The sequence below is a fragment of the Zalophus californianus genome, chromosome 3 (genome assembly GCF_009762305.2).
Source record: "Zalophus californianus isolate mZalCal1 chromosome 3, mZalCal1.pri.v2, whole genome shotgun sequence".
NCBI classification, from domain to species: domain Eukaryota; kingdom Metazoa; phylum Chordata; class Mammalia; order Carnivora; family Otariidae; genus Zalophus; species Zalophus californianus.
Genome location: NC_045597.1, coordinates 47384981 through 47400458, shown reverse-complemented (window position 1 = coordinate 47400458; position 15478 = coordinate 47384981). Strand labels below are relative to the sequence as shown.

Below are 15478 nucleotides of genomic sequence, written 5' to 3'. Positions count from 1 at the left end.
TACTTGTTGACCCTGATAGAGATATAAAAAAGAAACACTTCTTAATAAATACATATATTTTTTTTTCTAAAAGTCTATCTTCAATTTATTTGTTTGATATGCCTTTTTATTAGTTTTGCTGTTTTTATTGTTTCAAACACAATGAAATATTTGCTAATGATTCACCCAAAGAGAAATAAGGAACTCTTACATGTAAGACTTAGACCCTGGGAATAGGTTTTTATGTTTCATTATAAAAAATGAAAAGAACTATTGTATAAACCGGATTTCAGAATTACAAATGCATGTTATATTTGTTAATATTAGTTTTCAAAATACTAATGATATTTAAATATACCTAATATTTATTATTTCAGTTTTTTAATGAGAAACTACATTTAAACTATGAGACATAGTCATTTATTCTTCTAAGTCATTTATTGATTGACAATTCATAGAAAATAAAGTTTTGCCTGTAGTGCAGTCTGTCATATCACACATACTTCAACAGATACCATGTTTATTAATTTCTCAAATCATGTTGAAATTTTAATACACACGTTTACACACATATAAATTCAATACAGAGATAAATACATATGTTCAGTATTATATATATTTGAATTTCTGCACTGAATATAATTATGCTGGATTTTTTTTAAGGTTGGCCTCCCAAAAAGCCTTCTTTTGATAAGTTATAACTGCCAAATATACCATAGCAACTTTTTGTTTAACAATGCAACATTGCATTTTAAATTATTTTCAGTAAAAGGTATTTGAATGCTTGTGGAATATTCATAATTCCTACAGATTTGAATGTTTACTTGAAGTGACTTAAATGATTTTGATGGGTTTTGACTATGTCATAATATGTTAATTTTTTAGACAAATTTTAAATAATGGGCTGTTGGATCTTGATATGTGAATACAGAACCTAACATAGACTCATTTATGTGTGTAATAAAGTGATTGACAGATAATGCATTGGCTACTTTTTGTAAAGCCGCATAGAGTAAGTAAATAGTTTGCATTTATTATATCTTCATGAGAAACTTTTTGAATCAAAAAAATGCTTATATGCTGTTCACATTAACTCTAAATTTTTTTCATCAACCAAGTGAGTGATGTATTTGATGGGAAGGGGTAAGGACGCTTATGGAAAAAGGAAGGGGTTTTATTCATGTCTGAAGATGTAATTTATACTGAAAATCTGTTTTTTCAATTTTGATATTAGAAAATAATACCTTAGGAGGGTGGCTGTTGTTCTTAGAAGAACATACATTTGTCATATATTTTAGTTAATGTTACACATAAAACAATTGCTAGTCTCAGAGTGAGAATGCTAATGCAGATGTCTCCTCTAAAACAAGTAGTTTCCACACGTCCTCATTAATTAATATGGGAAAGTTATTAGGAAGCTGAAAGCCACACTTAGATAATCTATGAATTATAGGAAAGATACTGACCTCTACTTTAAAACATGATTTTGGAGGATTAGCTAAAGTAGTGTTTCATTGGTTGTTTGACTGTTTATTAATTCATTTATTTAATAAATATCCATAAATCTTTTCAATACATGAGGGAAGTTAGATTCTTTAGGAACATCAAAAATAAATTTGACTTGGAGCCTGCCTTCAAGAAACTGTATGTAACTGGTAGAGATGAGGGATCGCTCTCTCCTTCTCCTCTGTCTCTCTCTCTCTGTATCCCCATTCCCCTCTCTCATCTCTATTCTCTCTCATTTGCCTCCATCTCTCATCTTTTCTATCTCTATGCCCATCATGTTTTTCCCTTCTTTCCTTTCTTCCTTCCTTCTCTCTTTCCTTCCTTGCTTTCTTTCTTCCCTTTCTTTCAGGTATCCATGTTTACACCTATCTACCTATCTAGATTGGAGGAGGAGACTAGCATTTACTGTTTTTTTACTATTTACTCTGAACAGTGCTAGCTGCATTTCAATGTTAGCTTATTTAACCTGCAAACTCTAAAATATTTATCATTTTTATCCTACATGTAAGAAAACTGATCTTATGGGAAATTTATTAGCCTGCTCAGCAGGTTGGAGTTTTACCTTAGGTTTATATATAGCCAAAATTTGTGTCTTTTCTATACAGCTTTGTCTCCAAATGGGAGAATTTGTTCCAAATAGACAATCTTGTTCATTTTTATGACTAGATATCAAATAAACATTGAAGAGTAAGTGAAAACCTGAGTTCATGTATGCAAACCTTAGGGGAGAACATCAAAATAGCTCATATGCATTGAATGAATTATTCAGTACTTAAAACTTATTATCCTATTTAGTTTTCATTGCATTCATAAATAGGTAATTAGTGTTACTCTCACATTTAGTAGATATTAAGAAATTTTTTCAATATTCTATAGCTATAAGTAGTGAAGTCAGCATTAGAAATAAAATGGCATGCCTTCAGAGCCTTACCCAGTGCTTTATACTATTCACGTAATGAACAGTTTACTCAGAAATAATTTTAAAACGTTTGAAGAAGCAATCAGCCATTGTCTTGGTCAATGCACTCTGTTAATTTATTTGAAAAGCGTCATGAGAAGCAATGCCAAATTAATTCAATGCACACCTATAAAAAATAATTTTCTTTACAGATGAAAGATGATGACAGCCGTATTTAAGCAATTATCTCATGTCAGATTTCAAATATTAAAACTAGTTTTTAATGCCTTTAAAAATCTCCTAAGAAACAAAAATAAATTTCCTCTTAGGAGAAAGAAACCAAAAACTAAACAAAAAGAAACCTGCTTATGAGTCTTTTTCTCTTCCTAAAAATTTGTAGTAGTGCTTAACACATTTCAGTTAAAAAATCAGTAGCATATTATATTTTACATTTCTATATTAATTTAGTTAACTTCTTTCCTTGTTTAATTTTTTTCTATTAAGAATAATAACGTTCTATTTCTAAATCAAAATTTTCTTTAACTTAGAAATTAGAATCATTCCAAAAATAATCTTCACATTTTCAATGTAACTTTCTGTGCTAATAATGGTTTTTCTCTGCAAATGACTTAGGCCTTTGAGATTTCATATTATTAGTTCAAATATTACTTTTTTCTTCTCTTTTGCGCAGATTCTTCCCATTTGTTCTATTCCTGATAATTGTGTTTTTTGCTCCCATCAGCTTAATCAACCCAAATATACAGCACTAGTATATGTTACTCGTTTTTTTAGCAAATAGGGGAATTTGGGATGTTAATTGAAGGGGTGATACAGGGCACTAAACTGGGGATAGCTTTAAGGATCTTATATTAATAAATCTCTAATAGAAAGAGGTTATTTTAGTTTCTCTTATTGGGATTTAAAAAATTCTCAAAGAATGTACTTAGTTTCTTTCTATTTGTTTGCATTTTTGTGCCCTGCTTCTCTATTTGTCAATTAGATTGTCTCCATACTTCCTTTGTCAAATATTAATTCTAAGTAGGTAGGTAGATAGGTAGGTAGGTAAAGCAATCCACTTTGACTTCTTTAAAGAAGTACCTGTACCTCTGAATTTCTGTCCACTACAGAAGTCTGGAAAAGTATTTTGCTTGTTAGCAATTACCTTTTCTTCTTTAAAAAGATTTAGTAAGCCTTCCCTAAAATTCAATAGTCTGTACTGATTCCCAATTAATAAATGTGCAGTGTTCAAAATGCATTTTTGATGCATTTCTCTGAGCTCTTTATTTCTCTGATGATTTCTCTGAGCTCCTTATTGCTAGCTTAAGACTGTTCTCAATTTTTCAAAGATAATGTCTTCTGCTATCTTTATAGTTGACTGAAACCAGGTTCTTGAAGCCAGAATCTAGTGGACTAGCATCGCACATTGTAAGTGTTGACAGCCTTTGCTAGCCATGGCAGTGGAAGGATCACCATCAGGGAATCTAACGCTCCTGTTAGGGGACCCCTACTGGTCCCTTCCTCTGTAACTGGATTCCAGGACTTTTCTGATCCTAAGGAGTTGCTTCTTTCAAATTCTTTCTCATTTCTCCTTTTATTTGATTGCCTTATAATTTTTTTTTTCCTATTCAATTCTGTGCCTCCCCAGTCCTTTCGCTTCTGCTAGAAAAATCTGACTTCTTAAATTACATTCTGGGTTCAAAACATTTCACAACGGAATCCCTGATTAAAATCTAATAAATACAAAATCAATAGAAAGTTGAGAATAATAGAAATACCAAATAAGCCAGATTTGCTCCAGTGAATTCAGTTTTAAAACTAAATTACATTCTGGGTGCCTGGGTGGCTCAGTTGGTTAAGCGACTGCCTTCGGCTCAGGTCATGATCCTGGAGTCCCGGGATCGAGTTCGGCATCGGGCTCCCTGCTCAGCGGGGAGTCTGCTTCTCCCTCTGACCCTCTTCCCTCTCGTGCTTTCTCTCTCTCATTCTCTCTCTCTCAAATAAATAAATAAAATCTTAAAAAAAAAAAAAACTAAATTACATTCTTAAGGGTTGCTTTCCCTCTTCCCAGAGGACATTATGGAAAACTACAAAAACTAAAGCTAATGGATTTTTGTTGTTGTTGTTGTTCCTTTTTTTTTTTTTTTCTTCTTCTTCCAGTCAGTGCTTGAATTTTGCTTGTGGGCCCCATATTCAATGCAGGATTAGGCTAGTTTAAAGGACTGTGGTATTTGTTTGGCGAGGCTCTGAGCCCCACTCCTTCAAATCTCCCTCCCTAATTTACTGCAGAATGACTGCAGTTTCACCATTTTTCTAATTATGTCCAGAAAGGAAACAGTTTAAAGTTTCTACAACCTACAGGCACCTGGGTGGCTCAGTTAGTTAAGGGTCTGCCTTTGGCTCAGGTCATGATCCCACATCGGGCTCCTTGCTCAGACGGAAGGGGAGCCTGCTTCTCCCTCTGTCTGCTACTCTCCCTACTTGTGGGCTCTTTCTCTCCCTTCGGCAAATAAATAAGTAAAATCTTAAAAAAAAAAAAAAAAAAAAAAAAAAAAAAAAAAAAAAAAACTTTCCACAACCTATACTTTGCTGTGAAGGAATGATTTAAAGAAGTAGCAGGGAGATGGGAGAATAGAAGGTAAAGCTCTTGTCCACCAAAATAGGAGTGGAACTACACACCCAGGATTTGGGACGGGGTTACTGAGATAGGATTAGGACACTGAACACAATCTTGACCTACCTTGCAATTTCCCCTAGAACTGACCTGAAATAGGAAAGTACCAGGTTAGTATTTTTGTATTCATTCTCAAGCTTCCATTCTGTTTTCTATGCTGCACTACGGTTACTGCAGCTCTGACCCTTCCAATCCATCAGTGTCTTTTCCCAGACCTTCCCATAACAAGCAAGAGCAAATCGCTTCTGCGTAAGTACGGACACAGAGATGATGGCGACCTCCATCCCCTCAGCAGCCATCTCACAATCTCTGAATATAATTTTTAAAGAAATGCTGCTGTAAACTTATTAATAGTCAATTTATCTTAGGAAGGAAATGGAAAATTACTGCCATATATGGGGGGGGAAGAGAAGGAACTGTTGAATATTTAATGCCAGGAAGAAATCATTTACAAATTTTTAAAGACATGGCTGCTTTATGATTCAGATATGTGGCATTTAAGAAATTGTATTATTTGCGCCAAGAATTATTATTTTCAAGCCCTATAAGTTTTTATTGGACTGCATTTTTTAAGAGCACCTTAATATCAACTTTTTCACCCTCTTATGCTGTCTTTTAGGACTTGCAGAATTCATTTGGCTTTACATTTTACTGGATAAAATATTCCCCAAACTGTGAGCAGCTTCAGCTTATTTTTGATTACCAAACTTTGCAAATGTCCCATAGTTCACCTAACTTTAAAAGTTTCAATGACATCTCTTTTTGTCGTGTGCAAACATCTGCTTCTAGAATCCAGCAGCTGGTATCATGAAAATAGAGAGATTTTATCAACCTCACATTTGTTCTCATCGTAAAGCCTCCCTAACAAGTGTTGCATGATTTACTATAGACTCAATGTGATTTTGAGATTCTCTTGCTTTTAGTAAGCACAGCAATGACTTTTGCTAAAACACTCCAATTTGGGAATGTTGGGACAGTATTTCCCAAACTTTTAAGAACTCATTTGCCTTAGGGCAGGTGCACCCTTCCCAGAATTACTGTATCTTTCAAACACTCTGATAACAACCAGAGGATTTTCCTTTAGTGGTTTTTTAGAAGGACAATATTTTTTTCACTTTTACAAATAAAATTCTATATTAATATTATGCACACTTCTATGAAAATTGGAGTAAGCCTGTAACCTATGACAATCTAGAATGGTTATCAGTTCATCTGTTAAGAACTGTGAGAAAATAATGTTAATAGGTCTTAAGCTTCTAAATATTTTCCATTAATTTCACTTGAAACACATATTCTACTATTGCAGGTTCTCTGTTCTTTTGAAAGCCATATACAAAACATTAGGGTAGAAAGATTCCTGAAGTATAATTCCCCTGTTTTGTAAGAAAACAGACAGATTCAATGACTTTAATAGAGTCTTCAATCAGAGGTAGAGGTAGTACTAATTCCAGGTTTATAATTTGCTGGTCTGGAGCTCTTTGCAACTTTTCATGCCATTCCTATAATACGTGATAGAGAGACCTCTGTGTCTCCAAGCAGGTATTTCAGATTTGTCATTGCACTTTGTTGACTTATTAATCTAAAGATGTAAACAGTTATGCTTCAGAGATTAATTCTTTCATATATATTGAATAAATATTTAATATGTTTATATATTATATATACTGAATAAATATATTGAATAGAAGCTCTAAAAGTTCAAAAAAAATGTATCATACCAAATGTAGGCATCGACTCTACTGTGTTATTTGTCATCAAGCACAAGGGTGCATATATTTCTTGTCTGGGCATAAGATAAACACTTCTCCTAAGTGTGGGTCCCTGATATTTTCTGAGCATACCAAGGAATGATGGCTCGAGGAGAGATTTTTGTGCACTTATTTATTTAATCACTTATTTTTTCTTTTAATGAGCAACTGTGCCAGGGATACAAAGATGAGTTAATGCACTGGCTGGGTTCTCAAGGTGCTCACACTGTAGTAAGAAAACTTGACATATAAACCGTGAGGTTGGTGCAGTGAGAGATATGCCCTGAGTATTCATGCAGTCATGAGAAAGAAAACCCAGACAAGATTTGGGGGATCAAAGAAAATTCTTGGAGAAGGAGACATTTGAGCCAACTGTTCCTTCAGAAAATGTTTATCGTTCCTGACCCAGTGATGTTCGGGGAGGGGAGATGACAGGACACTCTCAGAAACACAGATGAAGTGAAACAACGTGTTGGATATGTGTGAGTAGGAAGGTGTGAGACTAAGAATGGGGCATATGAGACTGAGAGGTTGTGAGAAGCCCCGTGATGGGACAGCTGACCGGGAGCCATTGGAGGTTCAGGAGGTAACAGTTCAAAGTCTCATTTTAAAGAGTTTATTTTTATGTCAATGCGGTGGGGGAGACAGGGATACGCTTAGGAAGCTGGAGAAGTAGTCCAAGGCAAAGCAAAATGAGGCCCAGAGTAGTAAAGAACTAGCAGGAATGGAACTAAGTGAAAAATTAAAAACTCCTTTTAGTAAATGACACTACTTTTATGATTATAATAAATTGCTTAGCGTTCATTTGAAATTGATTTTGGGATAAAAGTTTCTAAAGGGAAAAAATCATTTGATACCCAAATAGATGGAGTATAACTTGAACTATTTAAGTACGCTTCTGTGTAATTTATACCACATATGTTAAACTACCACATAAATATTTGAAACTTTCAGGATTCTTTCTAAATGAACAATGCTTATTTGTATGGTGGAATTGACTTACTAAAGAAATTTCACCATTCAAAGATGATAGGAAAAAACAAAAATGAAAAAACTTCAGTTAACCAGGTCTTTGTAGAAAATGGTGAGGTAGTATAGGGTATGGTGTCATAATGAATCTTAGCATCATGACTTGGGTGACTGAGTTCAATTTACTAAAGTGGCAAAGACAGCATGAGGTCACGACTGGGAAAATATTTGTGAAGTAAAAAGAGTTTAGATGAATATCAGAAGAGGTGACTAGAAATTATAGTTTGGCAGTCCACAAAGAAGTTAGGAGGTATCAATTTGGAAGCCATTGATATAGAATGATACTTAAAGTATGTAAATCAATGAGAAAGGTCATTGGGAGAAAAGAATCCAAGAGATTGGAATCTGGGATTATTGTAAGGAAAAGATCCAGGACAAAATCCTCCAGAATTTAGAAGTTGGGAAGGGAGAAAGTTCAATGAATTGTTCCACCTGCCAAGAAACATGTTCAGTATATTCTATGGCAATCCCAAATCCAGAGACCTTGTAGGTGACTTACGTGACTAAAAGCTAGAGATTGTAGATTTCATCTCCAGCCACATGTAATTCAGAGCCAAATTAAAACAATACATTAAGTAAAGTTGGGTAATACTGTTTTTGTTAAAATCAGGGTGATACTGAGATAGTTCTATTTTATGATTCAACAAACTAGTTTGGGGTAAAGTCCCACATATGTGACCTGGCCTCATGGGCATAAATATATAACTTCCAGAGCTCACTTGCTTTGAAGGAAGGAACATTCATTTGGAATCAAATGTTTTGAATTTTTAATGTTATTCAGTAACACCTTGTATAGTATCATTATATATCATCACATATATATATGTATATGTATATATGTATATCATCATATATCTTAGGTGTTATGTTGTATTTGTATTCAACAAATATTCATTGGGTTTCTGGTATGTGCCAAGCACTCCCCCAAGTGTTGAGGATTGAACAGTAAGCAAAGTAAATATTCCTGTTCACATTGAGCTTATATTCGAATGATGAAATTCTCAAGTGAACTCTTTTGAAACTCACAAAACCCCCATTTTCACGGAACTGATAGTCTAGTAATGGAAGTAATACATATACCAAAAATATAATAAAATGTAGAAAATAATATGTTATTGAATAGGTACATATAAAAGGGTCTGAGAGTTTCAAAATGAGGAGTAGAATACTGATAATTATTCAATGAAGTTTTCATACAAGAGATGAAATTTGAGCTAAGACTTAAGGGATGAAAAAGATTTTTACTTTCAGAGGTAGAAGAAACACAAGTACATAAACACATACATGGAATATGGAAAGTGTATATAATATCTGGGGGATAATGAATAGTCCAATGTGTCCAGAGGAGAAGGGACAAAAGGAAGAAATGCCGATGAAAACAGGAAAGAGTTGGTCAGTAAGGGAGAGGGAAAGTAGGAAAGACATATCACCACAGTAGCCAGAGATAGACAAGAGCAAACATTTTGATTCTTTAGAGAAATCCAAGAAAATGAGGCTCAAGAAACAGCTATGGAATCTGATAACTGACATCACTCTTGATTTCCATGAGAGACGTTATAAGGGAGTAATGAAAAAAAAAAAAAGGATTTCAAAAAGAATGACCAAGAAGTAAGGTCAGGAATGGGAGACAGAAATTTCTCTGTTATTTCAAGACCATCAAATAATGGAATAAGGGAAAGAAAGGGAAAATAGTAGCTAAGGAAGATGGTATTATGAATGGAAAATGCTTTAATTATTTAGGGTAACTAATTATTAATATACTGAGGCAGAGGATCCAATTAGAAGGAAATATTGAAGAATTGGGCTAGATAGAGGATATTCATTGGAACGTAATGGAGATGCTAGCTTTAAAGTAAAATCAACTCTTTTTGTATAAAGGAAAGAAAGGAGAAATAAATTTTAAAAAATCAACAGCAATGTAGAGGTAAAGGGAAAATAATTATGGGGAGTTCATAATAGGTGGGTCCAATCTTCTCTATGAAGTACAAGGCAAAGGTCATCAATCTCATTATTTCACATAAGCATTTATATTATATAAATGACCTCAGCTTTGTGAAAAGCCAGGGGAGATCAGGAAATTACCAAAATACTCTACTCCAAGGTATGCACCCGTCAAAAACAGATGTAGCTGTTATTTTATATTTATAATTGTTTAAAAAAACAAGAACTAGGAATATGTCACATCAAAAAATAAATGTATATATTTATATTCGATAACTATATAGCCAAATATATTAACATATTCAAATTTGCTCCTCCTGTACTTTCTAGTCTCATAGCTTGAATAAATTTTTGAAAGCTGATTTTTTGTTGTGTATGCTTAAAATTCTTAGAACAAGATGGTTTCCAGAGTTAAGAATTTTTCAGGTTCTGGAAAGGTGATGTAATACATAAATCAGATATTATATAACTGGAATCGATGGCAATACTCACAATCAAACACATTAAATTTTGTAGTAAAGAAGTCTGAATATTTATACAAAATGGACAAAATGAAAACCATAAATAGTTCATGTCAGTTCAAGTCAGTTTTTACCACCATATGAGTAACCACCATTTCTAGATCTGAAATAGTTTTGGATTTCTAAATCATGGACAAGGAATTGTAGACTTGTACTTAATTTGTATGTTGGGGCTTTTGCTCCCTTACATTCTTGACAACCAGTTATACTGATGATGATTCAAGTAGTAACATAATGAAAAAATTATTATCTACCACCCAGAGAAATTATTTAATCCAGTTTCCTATTAAATCATAAGAGAAATGTGCAATTGGGGTCTTGCTTCAGACCAAATATAGAAAAAAATAGTTTATCACCCCTGTAATAGTTTTAATGTGATAAATATTTACTTTGGGAAGCTAAAAAGTAATCTGGGAACATGAAAATGTTTAACCACTTCATAAGCTCCTTGTTAGTAATACTTTCAGAATTTGCAGATAACAAATGCACCCCCACAATTCTGATACAGGGTATATTTTGAAACAAAATACATATTTCATGGAGATTGATTTGTCTGCCCTGGATTTTGTTTTCTTTAAGGTTTTGAAAATTCATATTGAAGGATGAAATTATTTTGTTTTGTTTTTGCCCTGAGTCATTTCCTGCCTAATATTAATTACTGTGTTTATTACATAATTTCCTTTATATAGACATATGATCTTTTGCCCTTACAAAGTTACATTTTTTAAGATATTTAAGAGAATGTTGGCAAGAAAACTTTAGAAAATTTTAATACATGCAGAATGACTTTGTGATGTACATAAACGTTGCTCCACACTGTTGGAAAACAATAGATAATAGATTGAATCTTAAGGAAATCTATCTGATAACATATATATTTTTTTTTAACTCATAGAGTTGTATTGTGACTGTTGCTCAGGAGCAGATTTTATAACCATTAATTAAAACATGAATACATTAATTCAATAAATATTATTTTAGCACTCACACATATGACACTCTACCTTCAAGGTGTTTAGTCTTTGAAAATTTCAATCCTCCATCCATCTAGCTATAAGTCCAGTAGTTAAAAACAATGTTGTGTAAAAATAAAATTAATTCCGCTGAGAAATAAGTAGGGAATAATATTAGATGTGCTTTTAAAAAGGTCTTGAAAGTGGAGTAGGACTACAAGATATAGGGTGAATTAAATATTTGAAGCTGGGATAATAACATGATCAAAGATTTAGAGATGTGGGAAATTATAGCAAACTCCAGGCATGGCCAAAAAAAAAAGTAGAAATATTCTTATTGGAATATGGGGTGTAGAGTTATAATGGAAAGAAATTGGACCAGATGAATAGGTTAGGGTCAGATTTTGAAAGACCTCGAATGCCATACTAATGAGTTTGAATCATATTCTGCAGGCAGTTGAAAACTCTGAGTGGAGTTAACTGATCACGTTTTTGTTTTAGAGTGATCAATTAACAATAGACCAGAGGAGAGTTGGAAATGAAAGGAGCCCAAGGGCCAAACCGATCAATCATCACATTTCAAAAAGGCAGGGGCATGTTTAATACTTCCTAGTTTTTATATATCATGCCATGCAATTTAATTGCTGTGCCCACAAAATTTCATTGAAATCATTCTGAGCAATATAATTCAAAAGGAAGATTACTCAATTCAAAGTACTGCCTATTTATATTTGTTGATGGTAAACAAAGTTGATTTTGCCCTTTCCCTTTTGTTTTACAGCAGAGCTGGCAACCCTATCTTAAATATAAATCCTAACAAAACTATTAAAAGATTATAGATATTTGTGTGAACTTTTCAGATAACAAAAGATCAGCTACTAGTAATAAGGAATTAAAAAGAAGGAAAAACTTATGGAACACCTATATATGGCAAGCACTGCACCAAGCACTTTTTTTTTTTTAAGAGATAGAAAGAGAGAGCGGGGGGAGGGGCAGAGAGAGAGGGAAAGAGAGGATCTTAAGCAGGCTCCACAGCCCAGCACTGAGCCCCACACGGGCTAGATCTCACAACCCTGAGATGATGAACAGGGCTGAAATCAAAAGTCCAATGCTTAACCGACTGAGCCTCCCAGGTGCTCCTGCACCAAGCACTTCTAAAAAAATTTGTCCTAATGGCAAGCAATAAATAAACTTATGCATCAGAGAACTGTAGGAACTTGCCCACAGTTGAGACCCTTAGCAGTGTAGCAGCTCTGTCTGATGGCTTGTCTGTGCCGTTTCCACTCTAGTCCATTCTGCTTATTTAGTCTTCAATAATCATGTGCAAAGAAGAATTCCCAAGGCAGTTATGCTGCATGGATGAAGCTCTAGCATCCGGGTTACTTTTAGAACTATGACAGACGACTCAGAGATATTGAAATTACACACACAAATTTAATTCCACTTTATTAATGATCAACAATTTATAAGACACTGTAGTCCCTATGTAGTAAGATATTTCACAGTTCTCTAGGTATTTGATCAAAGGTTTTGCACAATTAAAACAGAGCAAAAAAGCTTGAATAAATTCCATTTACCTCATTTTTTCCCCTCCATTCCAAACCTATCAATATTTTCTATCTACTTTCATAATCTCTGTCCAGCCAACAGCCTTCTAATCTCAGTAAAGGCTCTCATCATCTATCTACTCACCCTAGTCAGAAACAGGTAAAGGGACTCATTTTCTTTCTCTGCAGCATCCCAGTAGGTGTCACTAAGTCCTGTTGTTACACCTCCCAATTCTACTTGAAATTTCTTTAGTTCCCCTAGCTCCCCTCCTTCCAGTGAATTTCCCCTGCCCAGACTGCCTCCCTTTCTCAGAACACCCTCCCAGGCAGGTGCTCACCTGCTTCTTTTGTTGTCCTGTAGCTAACTACCATCCTTTAGCAAGACAGTGATCTCCGTGAGATGTAAATTTGATCCTTGCACTCCTCCTCCAATTACAACCCTGCAGTGGGTTGTACCTAGTACTAGGAAAAACAAAACAAAACAAAAAACAAACAAAAAAACTACCCTTTTAACCTTTGTCTATAAACCTTGCCCATTGTGTCACTCTCCGGCTAGCTTACTATACAACAGCCTGGGAGGTCTTCTTTCAGTTTCTTCTTTCATTTCTCAAGAAAGCGACTTCTGGTGCTGAGACTTTCTTTGTGCTAATTTGTCTCCCTCAGTAGTCTGCCAGCTCTGTGTTGGGAAGGAGACTTCTCTTATTTTTGATGTGTTCTCAATATATCCCCAATGTTTATTTACCAAAAAAAAGAAGAAAAGAAAAGAAAAGAAAAGGGTACGGAGGATTAAAACAAGATTAAGGAGAAGATTTTAAAGAACTTGAAGTTACAGGGTAAATATTAAAGAATCTTGATCTGGTAAATGACATGATACTGAATTAATCTTTAGGGAAGCCAGTTCTGTTGCAGATAGAAACAGATCCAGCAAACATTTAATGACTTCAAAGAGCAGAATTATACACATTTACTTAAATTATCTCATTTACAATACACAGTTTTGAATAATTTTATAAGATAGTTACAAGATAATTTCATAATATACAATTGCCTTTTTTATAACATATAATTGCCTTTTCCATTTCGAATACAGGAAATAACCAGTCCAAGGCCATCAAGCTTTTATGTGGCCGAACCAAAATTTTAGCCTAGGCTATTGGATTACAATTTCATGGGTCTGTTCATCATCTCACAGTAGCAATTGCCCATGTGAGAAGTAATGAAGTTCTTACTAGTCTAGATGATATTGAAAATAAGAGGGAGTCGTGAGGGTGCCAAGGGTCATCAAGTTTTCAAAATTAAAAACTTCCACCAGGTCATAATGATATTGTTGGGTTATTGAATAGTATTTGCTGGCTAAAGCAATGTGCAGAGAAAGCAAATGGTGCAATAGGAATGAATACAAGAAAAATTGAAGTATACGATGCTCCACTTGAAATATCTGACTGCAGACTTTCAGATTATTCTGTAAAATTGAGGGAAAGGTGGATAAATTTGAGTTATCGTTTGGGTGTCTGTTACTAATATTGGACTCTAAAGTATATACAAAAATTAGAGCATATGGATAAACTGACATGTTCAGGAAAAGAGTGAAGCGAATTGTCACTAGGAAACACAGGAGACAAATTAGTAAAATGAACACTTATCTTGAACCTTAGATGAGTCAGGTCAAGATTCCATAGAGCACAGAAGTGGTCCTTCCTATTACTAGACCCAGAAGCCATATTTGCAATAAAATCATTAGGTTTGAATACCCAGGAAAGTGGTATCATTTATTTGTGAGAAATAGTGATACAGTTAGCCATATCCATGTACTGATTTAAAAAAAAAAAAAAACCTCAATAATTAGATAAGTCTATTTAAAGTGAAAGAGGAGTGGGGAAAATAATGGTGAAAATGAAAGATTTGTCAGAAGGAGTAATAGACAACACTAAGAAAAGGAAGAGCAGGAAAGTACTCCTATATTGAAGAGTTTCCAAAGAGAAGTGTAAGTGTACCTCTCCAGAACATGATGTGAAATCCTCTTGAGTTTACACTTTAATAAGAACATATATTTAAAATAGTAAGGATTAAAGAAACAACCCTCTAGAGGCCAGAGTTTTCCGGATTTCTTCCTTGCATTTTACTGAGGATACTAATACTATTTCTACTTCTCTTTCCTTCTATAAAATATTGAGATTTTTAAAAACTAGGCTACATAGAACTTCAGAGTTTAGAAAATACATCTCCTAGATTTATTTTAGATATTTTGATTTTCTATATGTTTGATTGCTAAACTAATTTTCGTGTTTTATACCCACACATATATATATGGAAAATCTGTGAATTTACATATATATATTATTTATCTTCAAAATTTGAATGGCAAAGCTTTTTAAATTACACTTAGCCTACATCCATCAGAGTATCATAAACTTCTGAAATATATTGTAATTGTGCCTGGAAATTCTGCCAGGTTACTACACACTTTTCCTTGAAATTACAAAATGTTTAAACAATATATAATAATGCATTTTCACATAGATTTACTAGCATAGGAGTATTGAAAACCCATTAACAATCTAATAATTTTTATGTTCACATGACAATATTTTATTAATGATCATTTACAGATTTTTTGAATGTTGAAAAGTGAAAGAAACAGCTTTGTAAAAGCTATAAGGAAAGTTATTTGTTTTAGATTATGAG

The 15478-nt window shown here is 33.8% G+C and overlaps 1 protein-coding gene across 3 annotated transcripts in view; it reads left to right on the top strand.

The window, feature by feature from the left end:
* PCDH17 (protocadherin 17) overlaps nucleotides 1-15478 on the top strand; it is a 98856-nt gene that overhangs the window by 36918 nt on the left and 46460 nt on the right. The gene's annotated exons all lie outside the window — the stretch shown is intronic.